The sequence below is a fragment of the Tachyglossus aculeatus genome, chromosome 9, assembly GCF_015852505.1.
Source record: "Tachyglossus aculeatus isolate mTacAcu1 chromosome 9, mTacAcu1.pri, whole genome shotgun sequence".
Classification (NCBI taxonomy): Eukaryota; Metazoa; Chordata; class Mammalia; order Monotremata; family Tachyglossidae; genus Tachyglossus; species Tachyglossus aculeatus.
The window spans coordinates 60,329,569-60,343,185 of record NC_052074.1 but is presented as its reverse complement, the minus strand read 5'-3'; the positions used below and the strand labels follow the sequence as shown (position 1 = coordinate 60,343,185).

General features: G+C 45.1%; 1 protein-coding gene and 1 non-coding gene across 4 annotated transcripts in view; one reads left to right on the top strand and one right to left on the bottom strand.

The window, feature by feature from the left end:
• The window catches only part of ZNF385B (zinc finger protein 385B), a 316,667-nt gene that overhangs the window by 17,844 nt on the left and 285,206 nt on the right, over nucleotides 1-13,617 (top strand). The window lies entirely within an intron of this gene.
• On the bottom strand, nucleotides 6,240-6,378 carry LOC119932726. The gene has a single exon (XR_005452465.1). It is a non-coding gene; the product is annotated as a small nucleolar RNA SNORA7 (small nucleolar RNA).

Sequence of the window (13,617 nt, the reverse complement as noted above, 5' to 3'; positions counted from 1 at the left end):
TGCCCCATGGGGGGCTCACAGTCTTCATTCCCATTTTACAGATGAGGTTACTGAGGCACAGAGAAGTGAAGTGACTTGCCCGAAGTCACACAACTGACAATTAGCGGAGCCGGGACTTGAACCCATGACCTCTGACTCCAACGCCCGGGCTCTTTCCACTGAGCCACGCTGCTTCTCTTCATTACTGTCCTTACTGCGTGCAGAGCACTGTACTTGAGAAGCAGCGTGACGCAGCGGAGAGAGCACGGACCTGGGAATCAGAAGGTCATGGGTTTTAATTCCGGCTCTGGCCGCTTGTCTGCTGTGTGACCTGGGGCAGGTCGCCTCACTTCTCTGTGCCGCAATCACCCAATAATAATAACGGCTCATCTGTAAATTGGGGATGGAGACTGTGAGCCCCTGGTGGGACAGGGAGTGTGTCCAACCTGATTTGCTTGTATCCACCCCAGCGCCTAGAATAATGCCTGGCCCGCAGTTAGCACTTAACAAATACCATAATTATTACTACGAAGCACTTGGAAGAGTAAAATATGAGTGTGGATCGACTCATTCCCTGCCCACAGTGAGCCATTTGGGTTCTCGCTCTATGCCAAGCACTCGTACTAAGCCCTTGGTAGAGTACAATAAAGTCTCTAAAGTCTCTGCCCTCAAGGAGTCTAGCTGGGGAGAGAAACACTAAAATAAGCGTCTAGAATATAAGCTCGTTGTGGGCAGGGAATGTGCCTACCAACACATTAGAGAAGCAGCATGGCAGAATGGATAGAGCACAGGCCTCAGCCTCAGAAGGTCATGGGTCCTAATCCCGGCTCCGCCACTTGTCTGCTGTGTGACCTGCGACAAGTGACTTCACTTCTTTGGGCCTCAGTTTCCGCATCTGTAAAATGGGGGTTGAGACTGTGAGCCCCATGTGGAGCAGGGACTGTGTCCAACCCGATTTGCTTGTATCCACTTGGGTGCTTAGTATAGTGCCTGGCACACAGTAAAGCACTTAAATACCACAATTGTGGATATTATTAATTCTGTTGTGTTGTCCTCTTCGAAGCGCTCTGTACAGTGCTCTGCACACAGTAGGCGCTTACTAAATGCCATTGATGGATAAATTACGGGTAGGGGGACGCAAAGGGTGGTTAAAACTATAGCCACTGCAGGAAACCCCAGCGGGTGGGAACCCCAGTGCCTCAGGGAAACCAGAGAAGAGTGAGTATTCGTACCTGGATATCAAAATGATAGAAAAGTGGGACCAAAGAGCTGGTGGAGGACTAAAAAAAAAACAAAAACCAAAAAACCAACAATGTGTAATGATATAAAAGAGAGTTTTATCAAAGAATGTCACCTTAGTCTCTAATTTATCTGTGACTCAGTTTTGGCAGTTCCTAAGTAAGGTGTATATGTGTGCTGTAATTTCCCATAGTCTAGCTAACCGATTCTGTAAATTATTCAATTTGAAAGAGAACTCTCAAGGTGCTTCACATCTGTCAAGAAGGAAAGATAGATTGCCGGGTGGGTGCTAATTTAAAACCCATCAGCATTTTTTAAATGATATTAAGCCCTTACTGTGTAATTGTAATTGTGGTATTTGTTAAGCGCTTACTATGTGCCAGGCACTGTACCAAATGGTAGGGTAGGTACAAGCTAATCCGGTTGGACACAGTCCCCGTGTTACAGATGAGGAAACTGAGGACTAGAGAAGTGAAGTGACTTGCCTAAGGTCACACAGCAGCGCAAAAGTGGGGACATTGACAGTGTGCTTTTTATAAATAGAGAAATTGACCAAAATATACGAGTGCGTTTGGCTGGTTTTTTTATATTATGTCACTATAACCATTTCTTCACACCGAAAGAGAAAAGTATAAAAGATACGCAGGGAAGATTTGCGACCGACATTCACATCACTGCTCTTCACCAAGGTTCAGCTTTACGTGCTTTGGTGAAAAAATACTTTTCAAATGCAAAGCTGAAGTACTAGGACAAGTGGCAGTGCTATGGCTCAAAAGAGCAGCTCTGGTCCTGGAAGACCTGAAAAAAGTTTTTTGTCTTTGTTTAGATGGTCTCCGTTAAGTGCTTACTACGTGCCAGGCACTGTTCTAAACGTTAAGGTAGATACTTTATAGATACTTTATAGATATAGATACTTTATAGGTATATATAGATACCTATATATATAGGTAGATATGTGTCCAGCTAAGGTTGGACACAGTCCATGTCCCACATGGGGCTCACAGTTACCTCGTCTGTAAAATGGGGATCAAGACTGAGGCACTGAGAAGTGAAGTGACTTGCCCAAGGTCACCTAGCAGACGCGTGACGGAGCCACGATTAAAACCCAGATCTTTCCGACTCCCAGGCTGTGCTCGATCCACTAGGCCATGCATGTTTGTGTTCATTTGAGCAGCAAGTGTTAATCCTGAATAAATAAATATGTGATTGGGAGACTCGATCAATCAGTGGTATTTATTGAGCGCTTACTGTAGGCAGACCTTGGGCAAGTCACTTCTTCTCTGGACCTCAGTTCCCTCATCTGTCAGATGGGGATTAAGACTGTGAGCCTCATGTGGGACAGGGACCGTGTCCAACCCAAGTGGAAAGAGCACGGAGTCAGAGGTCATGGGTTCGAATCCCGGCTCCACCACATGTCTGTTGTGTGACCTTGGGCAAGTCACTTAACTTCTCTGAGCCTCAGTTACCTTATCTGTAAAATGGGGATTAAGACTGTGAGCCCCACGTGGGACAACTTAATCACCTTGTATCCCTCCCAGCGCTTAGAACAGTGCTTTGCACATAGTAAGTGCTTAACAAATGCCATTATTATTATTATTATTAGCTTGTAGCTACCTGAATGCTTAGAACAGTGCCTGGCATAAAGTAAGGGCTTAACAAACACCATTAAAAAATAAAACAAAAAGACAAAAAAAAACTTACCTGTACCCCAGTTCCCTCATCTTGCAAAAGGGGATTCAATGCCTGTATTCCTTCCTACTTAAACTGTGGGCTCCATGTGGGACCTAATTATCTCGTATCTATCCCAGTGCCTGGCATGTAGTAAGAGATTAATGGGTAGCACAATCCTGAGTCTTTAGGGGCAAAGGATAGACAGGAGTGGAGTTTTTTTTTTTCTTCTCATATTCTCAAGTTCCAATTTGAAGTCTAAAAGCGTCTTCTCTTTCTAAAACTGAGAGGTATCCAATTTTTCGGGCCAAAAAAAAAATCAACATTTATTTGTAGTTTGGGATTCTGGAGTTGAACTCTGGGTCTCTGCATCATCAGAGTGTCCAAAAGCTGAAATTACTGGACTGATTGTCAGGACAATTCCTGACTTTCTCCCTGTGCTTGTCTTCTCTCCCCTCCACAAATGGTCAGGATCTAACCTACAGCAAGTTCCCCTTGGATTTCAGCCTCAAAGCTAGTGGTTCATAAGGACAGTGTACAATTATACCTATTGAATGTGAGCTTCGAAGGCTGGTAATCTTCCTATGCTGAGCATTTTCAAGTCGACACCACCTTTTCATTTCTCTGTGAATAGAGGAGTCATATCCTGGTTTTAAAATTAGTGAATTTAAACTTTGCAAAATTCAATTTAGGTTTAATCAAGTTTTCAGTTAAATCTTTAAGATGAAGTAATTTGTGTGCTGAGGATTTCTTAAAATCTGCTAAAAATATGTATAAAGGTCTCTAGAAGTAGCTGAGGTCTCAATAAAATGCTCGCCCTCCTACTTAAGAAAAGCTCCGTTTTAGAAGTCGAGTAGTTTTTTCATATAATTCACATCCAGTGTGCTCAGCAAAAAATGTGCAAAATTCTGCACCAAGTTGTGACTTTTCTTGTGTATTAGTTATCAACGTCATCACCTTCTATGACCCGTGTATTAACTGAGGTTTGTGAAAGCCACGGAAACTCAGGGACTAATGGATGAGTAGAGAAATAAGTTTCCCAGACTCTGAAGAATTTTATCCTTCGAGAATTCAGCAGAGTTAGAAAGAACAGTTTTCTCCCCGGGTTCTAATGCCCCAAATGTAATAACTCTGAGGGATTAAATTGGTTGAGATCATCATATAAAATTTGGATTTGGTCCTCTTTTTTGGCTGATGCAAAACAAGTGTGACCTAGTGGATAGTGTAAGGGACTGGGTTCTAATCCCGGTTCTGCCCCTTGTCTGCTGTGTGACCTTGGGCAAGTCCCTTAACTTCTCTGGGCCTCAGTTACCTCCTCTGGAAAGTGGGGATTAATATCGTGAGCCCCACCTGGGACAGGAACTGTGTCCAACCTGATTAGATTACCCCGACCTGATTTGATTACCTTAGCGTTTAGTACAGTACCTGGTCCATAGTAAGCATGTAACAAATAACATAAACTATATATGGGGAAATGTCCCCTTAGCAGGGAGAGAAAAAGGAATATCCAGAACTCACCCTTACACTTCATTTCAGATTTGATCCTTTAGAAAAATGACACTTTTTCAGGCAGTCAGATAAATAACCCTTTTGGGCAGAGATATATGAGCATTTACAAAAAATCTGTATAAATATGTGTATACAGGGTTACCACTGATAAATATTGATTTTGTACCTTCTATTCAGAGTTAGCTGTTCTTGGACATAAAAATATAGAAAAGGCAGTTTAAATTCTTTGTCTTAGCTGGTGTACGCGGCATTGTATACCTAGATTGTAAGCTCTGTGGGCAGGGCATATATCTGTTATATGGTACTCTCCCAAATGCTTAGTACAGTGCTCTGCTCGCAGTAAGCGCTCAATACATAGGATTGATTGGCATTACAGTTAATCCACAGTACTGCAAAGTATAGTGTGATAAGCCTGACAGGAGGATATTGCTCTTATGGATTTAATTCCTGAGATCCACTGCTTGTTGTGGGCAGGGAATGTGTCTGTTATATTCATTCATTCATTCAATCGGATTCATTGAGCGCTTACTGTGTGCAGAGCACTGTACTAAGCGCTTGGGAAGTACAAGTCGGCAACATATAGAGATGGTCCCTACCCAACAGTGGGCTCACGGTCTAGAAGGGGGAGACAGACAACAAAACAAAGCATGTAGACAGGTGTCAAAATCGTTGGAACAAATACAATTAAAGCTGTGTGCACATCATTAACAAAAAAAATAGAATAGTAAATATGTACAAGTAAAATAAATAGAGTAATAAATCTGTACAAATATATATACAAGTGCTGTGGGGAGGGGAAGGAGGTAGGGCTGGGGGGGATGGGGAGGAGGAGAGGAAGAAGGGGGCGTAGTCTGGGAAGGCCTCTTGGAGGAGGTGAGCTCTCAGTAGGTTGTTATATGAGTACGATATTGTTATATTGTACGCATCCAAGTGTTTACTACAGTTCCTTGCACACAGTAAGCACTCAATAAATACGATCGGCTCACTGATTCTGCTATTATGCACTCAAATCTCTATTTTCTAATTAAAAACTACAGCAAACAAAAGGGATTTAAATCCCACGTATGCCTACCAGAGAAATTACAGTGACTTGAAAATGTGGGTCAGGTGATCTCCTGAAGCCGTGACACGGTTTCCATACACTTGAAGCCAGAGCAGAGGATTAATCAGGAACCTGGTCTCTTTACGTATTTGAGATTTCAATTAGGATCAAGTCTCACAGGTGTCAGATATAGATCTTATTTTCCTGAACTAGGGAGGAAGGATGGGAAAAGATGCCATCAGCCGGCATGATGGGAGGGGGAATGAGGAGTTGGTCTGTTTTTCTTACATTTATACCTGATTACAAAAGCAGTTATGAAGTACAGACTCTACAGGATGAGAAATTGGTGTTTTGCCTAGGGAAGCTTATTGCTGTATATAAAGCACTTAGATGCCAAAGGTTATTTGCTCTTTTCCACTGCACTTCTCAATGCAGTTATCGTTGTCCTTGCCTTTGAACAGTTGAGAAAGTATATGAATAGAGGATTAAGTTACTCATCCAAGTCACCTAGCAATTAGGTCCTGTGAAGTCGTTTCCAACCCATAGGCACGCCACGGATGCATCTCCCAAGCGCTTAGTACAGTGTTCTGCACACAGTAAGCGCTCAATAAATACGATTGATTGATTGATCTCTCACAGAATGCCCCGCTCTCCATCTGCAATCGTTCTGGTAGTGTATCCATACAGTTTTCTTGGTAAAAATACGGAATTGGTTTACCATTGCCGCCTTCCCCGCCGTAAACTCGAGTCTCCACCCTTGACTCTCTCCCGTGCCACTGCTGCCCAGCACGGGTGAGTTTTGACTTGTAGCAGATTGCCTTCCACTTGCTAGCCACTGGCCAGGCTTAGGAATGGGATGGGTAGGCCTCTGCTTGACTCTCCCTCCCATAGCCGAGACTGGTAGAGGACTGGAAACTCCCCAGGTGCAACCCTGAGAGGGACAGCAATTAGGGGTAGAAGAGAGAAAATGCAGAATCGAGAGATGTGTCATTCCTGGCACCCATGCTGGAGGATGCCACCTTGGGTGAACCCAGAAGGAGAAATCAATCCCCAGCGGTGGCTGCCCCATGCCCACTTCTCCCCGAATGCCTTGCAGTTCATTCCGGCAAACAGTCTTGCTCTCTTATTGAATTTGCACCCTTTAATCAATCAATGGTATTTATTGAGTGCTTACTGGATGCAGAGCACTGTACTAAGTGCTTGGGAGAGTACACTACGACAGAGTTGGTAGACACATTCCCTGCCCGCAGCTAGCTTACAGTCTAAGGCGGGAGAGACAGATGTTAATATAAAATAATTTATAATATGTGATTTGTAGATATGTACATAAGTGCTGGGGAGTTGAGGGTGGGGTGAATACCTAATCCCCCAAATTCACAGATCCAAGTGTCAAGACAACCAGAAGGGAGAGAGAGCCTGGGGAGAAGCTGCGGAGAAGGGCAGGTTCTGAATAACAGTAGTAATTGTGGTATTTGTTAAGGACTTAATAAATGCCCGGCACTGTACTAAGCGCTAGAGTGGATATTACTCCCAGTCTTCTCCCATTCCCTACTGCATGTCCATGACTTGCTCCCTTCATTCATCCTCCCTCCAATCCCCACAGCACATATGTACAGATCTGTTATTTATTTATGTATATTAATGTTTGTCTTCCCCTCTAGACCCTGAGCTCGTTGTGGGCGGGAACTGGGTCTTTTATTATATTGTACTCTCCCAACAGGTTAATACAGTGCTTTGCACACATTAAGCCCTTAGTAAATACAGTTGAATGAGTGAATACCAGCAAATCGGGTTGGACACCATCCCCATCCCACACGGGGCTCCTAGTCTTAATCCCCAGTCTACAGTTGAGGGAATTGAATCTCAGAGAAATTAAGTGACAAATTGAGTCTCAGAGAAATTAAGTGACTTGTCACACGGCAGAGAAGTGGTGGAACCTAGGTCCTTCTGATTCCCAGACCCGGGCCTGTGTGGCTAAGGGAGCAACAGAAGAGAGGCTGGTCTCCACCTCACTCACCACCCCAGACGGAGGGCACGGGGCTGGCGGGGGGGAAATGGAGGGTGGCCAAAATGGGTCTGCTAATGGGGCCATTGGCCTGTGGCTAGTAGTCCGGAGCAGAAGCTGCCACTGCTTGCCCCTAAGAAATAAAGTTGTGTTCAACACTATCCCTGGGTTAGCCACAGGGGCATCTGGCCAGAGCGGCCAGAGCCACGGCCAGAGCGTGCTCACCCAACACTAAAGAAGCAACGTGACTTTGCGGATAGAGCACGGGGCCTGAGAATCATATGGACTTCAATCAATCGTATTTATGGAGCGCTTACTGTGTGCAGAGCACTGTACTAAGCTCTTGGGAAGCACAAGTTGGCAACACAAGTTGTACTTGTAATCCCAGCTCCACTGCTTGTCTGCTGGGTGACCTTGGAAAAGTCACTTCACTACTGTGGGCCTCAGCTACCTCATCTGGAAAAAAGGGGATTAAGACTGTAAGCCCCATATGGGACTCGGACTGTATCCAACGTGATTACTTTGTATCTATCCCAGTACTTAGAACAGTGCATGACACATAGTAAGAGCTTAACAAGCACCATAAAAAAACCCCAACAAAACACCCCAGCATTCCCCACCACAACCCATTATGGGTTACTGGTTTATGACTTTGACAGTGAGCTTTGTCCAGCCCAGCTCCAACCCTGGCCTCTTCCCCTTGCATTGAAGGGGGAAATAGAGGAAGAGGTAGAAGTGGCGTGAGGGGAGAGTGGGGAGGAGGAGGAGGTCAAGAGCCCAAGCCAGTGGCTAAGGGGGTGCAGCAGTAGCAAATCCAGGCAGGCAGAGTTGGGGAGCTCTTGGCGTCACGAAGAAGTGGGGGGGAATTGTTGGGATGGGGCGGGGAGGACAAGGTGAGCAAGGAGCCAGCTGTGTCATTTTATTCAAATTAGGAACCTCAAAAGCTTTATAAAGGGACATGCAAATAGGATGCCAATTCCTTTTACTTTGAGCACTAGTCTGGTCGATCCGAATGAGAGAGAGAAAGTAGCATTGTCTCCACGGAACAAAGAAAGAGGAAGTGGTCAAGGCCTTGAAGCCTTGAAGACCCGGGGATATCGGGTTTATCAATGGTATTTGTTGAGTGCTTACTATGTGCAGAGCTCTGGGCTAAGCACTTGGGAGAGTACAGAATAACAAGGTTTGTAGACACACTCCCTGCCCACTGTGAGCTGTCTAGAGGCAAAGACAGACATGAATATATGTAAATAAATTACACTTAGATACATAAATACTGTGGGGCTGAGGGCAGGGTGAATTGCAAGTAGTCACAGAAGAGGCAGGGCGTCGGGGAGAAAAAAAAACCTTAGGTGGAGAAGGCCTCTTGAAGGAGATGTGACCTTAGTAAGGATTTGAAGGTGAGGAGAGTGGTGGTTTGGTGTCTATGGAGGCAGAGAGAGTTCCAGGCTAGAGGGAGGATGCGATCAGGGTGTTGGCGGCAAGCTAATGAAATAGAGGCCAGGAAAAATCCGATTTTGTTGGGCAATGTTTATACTAGTAGTGGTAAGAGAATTTATTCCGTCAGTCAGTGGTATTTATTGAGCACTTGCTATGTGCAGAGCACTATATAGAGCTCTCGGAAAGAATATACATGTGGAATTTGCCATGGTCTCAGAAGACTGTGAGATGCAGCATGGCCTAGTGGATAGAGCATAGAGCTGGAAGTTGGAAGGACTTGGATTATAATCCCAGCTTCACTGTTTGCCTGCTGGGTGACCTTGGGCAAGTTACTTCACTTTTCTGTGCCTCAGTTACCTCATCTGGACAATGGGGTTGAAGACTGTGAGCCCTATGTGGGACGTGGACTGTGTCCAGACTGATTACCTTGATTCTACCCCAGTGCGTAGAACAGTGCCTGACACATTGAAAGCACTTACCAAATTCCATAAAAAAAAAGGAGCTGGTAATCTGAAAGTATAAGGGGGAAGCGGGAGCTGGAATCCCTGCTCATGAGGAGTTTCCCAACAGCCCCACTTGGGGCCATTTGCCCTGAAGTAGGCCAAACCACCAAAGGTACCTGAAAACTCAGCTTTGTACAGGAAGAAAGTACCTACAGGCTAAGAAAATAAATGGCTGGCAAAGATTTTATTGAAGGAGAGCAATTCTGAGAGGGCTAGCTTTAATAAAAACAGAAAAAGTCCTCCTAAGGCAGGAGGGACTAATGAACTCCTAAGGCAGTTCATTTTCCAATTTTTGACTTATGACTTTCTGATTTTCAATATACTGTTTTTTTTATTTGCTATAAATCCAGGGTGTCACCAGTGGGTTTCCAAAGAGACTCTTAGCCCTCCCCTGACTACTCTCCCAAGGAAGAGAGAAGCAGCCTGTCCTAGTGGAAAAAATACAGGCCTGGGAATCAGTGGACCTGGGTTTTAAATCCCCATCTGCCAAATGCTGCCTTTTATTTTAAATGTATTTGTTAAGCGCTTCCGATGTGCCAGGCCCTATAGTAAGTGCTATATAAATGCTTGTTCTCTGTCCATAGGCAAGTCACTTAACTTTTCTGTGCCTCAGTTTCCTCAGATGGGGATTCAATGCCTGTTCTTCCTTCTGCTTAGACTGTGATCCCCATACGTGATAGGGAGTGTGTCCGACATGATTAACTTTTATTTACCCCAGCGCTTAGAACAGTGCTTGACACGTAGTAAGTACTTAATAAATACCAAAATAATAATTCTGAAAAAAGAGAGAAGCTTGTTTCTGCTTTGGCCCGGGGTCCACAGACTTACTTGTATTTCAAGTGAAACGACTCGCTTTCAAACGAAAGGTTTGTCGTTAAAATTTTAAAGGTGTATGGCGTAACGCTCACCAGAAGCAGCCTGGCCTAGTGGAAAGGGCTTGGGCCTTGAGAGTCAGAGGTCCTGGGTTCAAATGTTGGCCCTGCCACATGCCTGATGTGTGACCTTGGGCAAGTCACTTCACTTCTCAATGCCTCAGTTACCTCACCTGTAAAATTGGAATTAAGACTGTGAGCCTCTGAGGGACAGGGACTGTATCCAATCCGATTACCTTGTATCTACCTCAGCGCTTAGAAGCGCTTATCTTGTACATGTTTACTATTCTATTTTTTTGTTAATGATGTGCATATAGCTTTAATTCTATTTGTTCTGACGATTTTGACGCCTGTCTGCATGTTTTGTTTTGTTGTCTGCTCCCCTTTCTGGACTGAGAGCCCGTTGTTGGGTAGGGACCATCTCTATATGTTGCCGACTTGTACTTCCCAAGCGCTTAGTACAGTGCTCTGCACACAGTACGCGCTCAGTAAATACGATTGATTGAAGGAATGAATGAACTGCACTCGGCACATAGTAGGCACTTAACATATACCATAATTGTTGTCATTATTCTTTTCCTTGTGATCCTTATCATCCCTGTGTTTTCCGTGGATGTAGGCCCGTGTCATGGGATCAATCATTTGTAATTATTGAAGGCTTATCATGTGAAGAGTTCTGTACTAAGCGCTTGGGAGAGTATATACAATATACCAGTAAATGGCTACATTCCCTGCCCACAACTGTCTCCCCCTTCTAGACTGTGAGCCTGCTGTTGGATAGGGACCGTCTCTATATGTTGCCGACTTGTGCTTCCCAAGCGCTTAGTACAGTGCTCTGCAAACAGTAAGTGCTCAATAAATATGATTGAATGAACAACTGAATAAAGGATGCAGTCTCTAGTCTTGCACAGTCAACAGAGAGGGCTTACTGTCTGTTAGGATCTGTCGGAATGCAGCAGCATGTAGTGGATAGGGCACAGGCCTGGAAATCAGAAGGTCATGGGTTCTAATTCTGGCTCCTCCACTTGTCTGCTGTATGACCTTGGGTAAGTCACTTCACTTCTCAGGGCCTCAGTTACCATCTGTAAAATGGGGATTGAAACTGTGAACCCCACGTGGGATAGGGACTGTGTCGAACCTGATTTGCTTGTATGCTCCCCAGAGGTCAGTACAGTGCTGGGCACACAGTAAGCATTTATCAAATACCATAATTATTATCAATTATTATCGTAGCCTATGTGGAGTTTGTGCAAGTGGGTGTTTTTCTCCAAGGCCCTGTCAGGGTTGTTATTCATCGAGTGGGTGAAGGGCTGTGGAAAACCTAAGCAACGGACCTGGAGGGCTTTTGGCTCCCAAAGAGCTGAACAGGACCCAGTCCACTGAACCCAGGAAGAGCCAGATAAACTACTTTCATATTCAGGGCTCAAAAACTGGGAAAACCGGCTTGTTTTCCAGCCGGGTGGAGCTGGGAGCACTGTGTTGAGGAATCAGTGCTGCCTGGCTCCCCAGGAAGAGAGAGGTTGAATCAGTTGTCCTTCATTCATTCAATCCTATTTATCAAGCACTTACTATGTGCAGAGCACTGGACTAAGCACTTGGGAGAGTACAATAGAACAATAAGCAGCCATATTCCCTGCCCACAGTGAGCTTCCAGTCTAGAGGGGGGAGACAGACATAAATAAATCAATTCCAGATATCAATCAATCAATCAATTGTATTTATTGAGTGCTTACTGTGTGCAGAGCACTGTACTAAGTGCTTTATAACAATAATAATCATGGTATTTGTTAAGTTCTTACTATATGCCAGTCACTGTACTAAGCGCTGGGGTGGGTGCAAGCAAATCGGGTTGGACACAATCCCTGTCCCGTGTAGGGCTCACAGTCTCAATCCCCAGTTTACAGATGAGGTAATGGAGGCTCAGAGAAGTTGAGACATCTCTAGACTGTGAGCTCATGGGCAGGGAATGTCTCTTTGTTGTATTGTACTCTCCCAAGTGCTTAGTACAGTGCTTTGCACATAGTAAGTGCACGATAAATACGAATGAATGATATATCAGCTGCGTGAGATGAAGCCATTGGGGCAGATTACGGGAGCTTTGGTGGCCAGCATGGTTTGTGGCTTCGTGGACGATTTGGGAGACTTGTGTCCGGGGTGACAGGAGTCCGGGGTGCGCCAGGGATTCCGGACAGAAAGCCATGCCAAGTGCTAGATGATCGTGCTAAGGGTTGACTAAGTTGCGCGTTAAGGTGCTAAGGTGTATCTCTATAAGTCATGTTCGAGCCTAACAAGCGATAGGGGTGTGGCACCTTGCCAAGTGGCTTGATTCCTTTCTCAAGGAACAGAGAAGGACAGGGATCAGGCCTGGAGATGCAGATTTGGGAGTCATCCACAGAGAGATGGTGGTGCAAGTCATGGGAGGTAATGAGTTCTTCAAGGGCTGAGAATAGATGGAGAATGGAAGGGGGCTCAGGGCTGAGCCTTGAAGGACTCCCACAGTTGCAGTGTGGGAGGCAGAGGAGAAGCCCGCGAAAGAGAGTGAGCGGCCAGAAAGATAGGAGGAGGACCGGGAGAGGACAGAGTCGGTGAAGCCGTTAAGAAGACACTGTCATCCAAGAGCACTTGAGCATGGAATCAATCAATCAATTGTATTTATTGAGCACTTACTGTGTGCAGAGCACTGTACTAAGCGCTTGGGAAGTACAAGTTGGCAACATATAGAGACAGTCCCTACCCAACAGTGGGCTCACAGTCTAAAAGGAGAAGCAGCGTGGCACTGTGGAAAGAGCACGGGGAGTCAGAAAGACCTAGGTTCTAATTCCAGCTCTGCCTCTTGTCTGCTATGTGATCTTGGGCAAGTCATTTCACTTCTCTGGGCCTCAGTTACCTTGTCTGTCAAATGGGAATTAAGAGTGTGAGCCCCATGTGGGACCGGGACTGTGTCCGACCTGATATCTTGTATCGACCCTAGCACTTAATACAGTGCCTGGCACATAGTAAGCACTCAACAAATGCCACAACTATTATTAATGAGGCGTGGTTCAGTGAGGCTGGTATTAATGAACGAAGCCTATTTGCCATACAGCTGCAGTTGATCATTAAGATTATTGCCAGTGAAAACGTTTTGCCTGACACCATGGCCCGAGTGATGTAATTCTGTCAGATGACTTTTAGGTTCCACCTTGTTTCCATTTTCCCTCCAAAGCTTGAAATGTCCAGGCACACCCAGTTCTTGCGTGGTAGTAAATTGCCAGAAGAGAGTACTGAATAATTTTTTATTAGATCAGGGTGGACCTGTGCTTAGGAAAAAAAGAAAATAGGTGGGGTGCCACTTATTAGCTTTGACCCCCATGGTCTTCACAT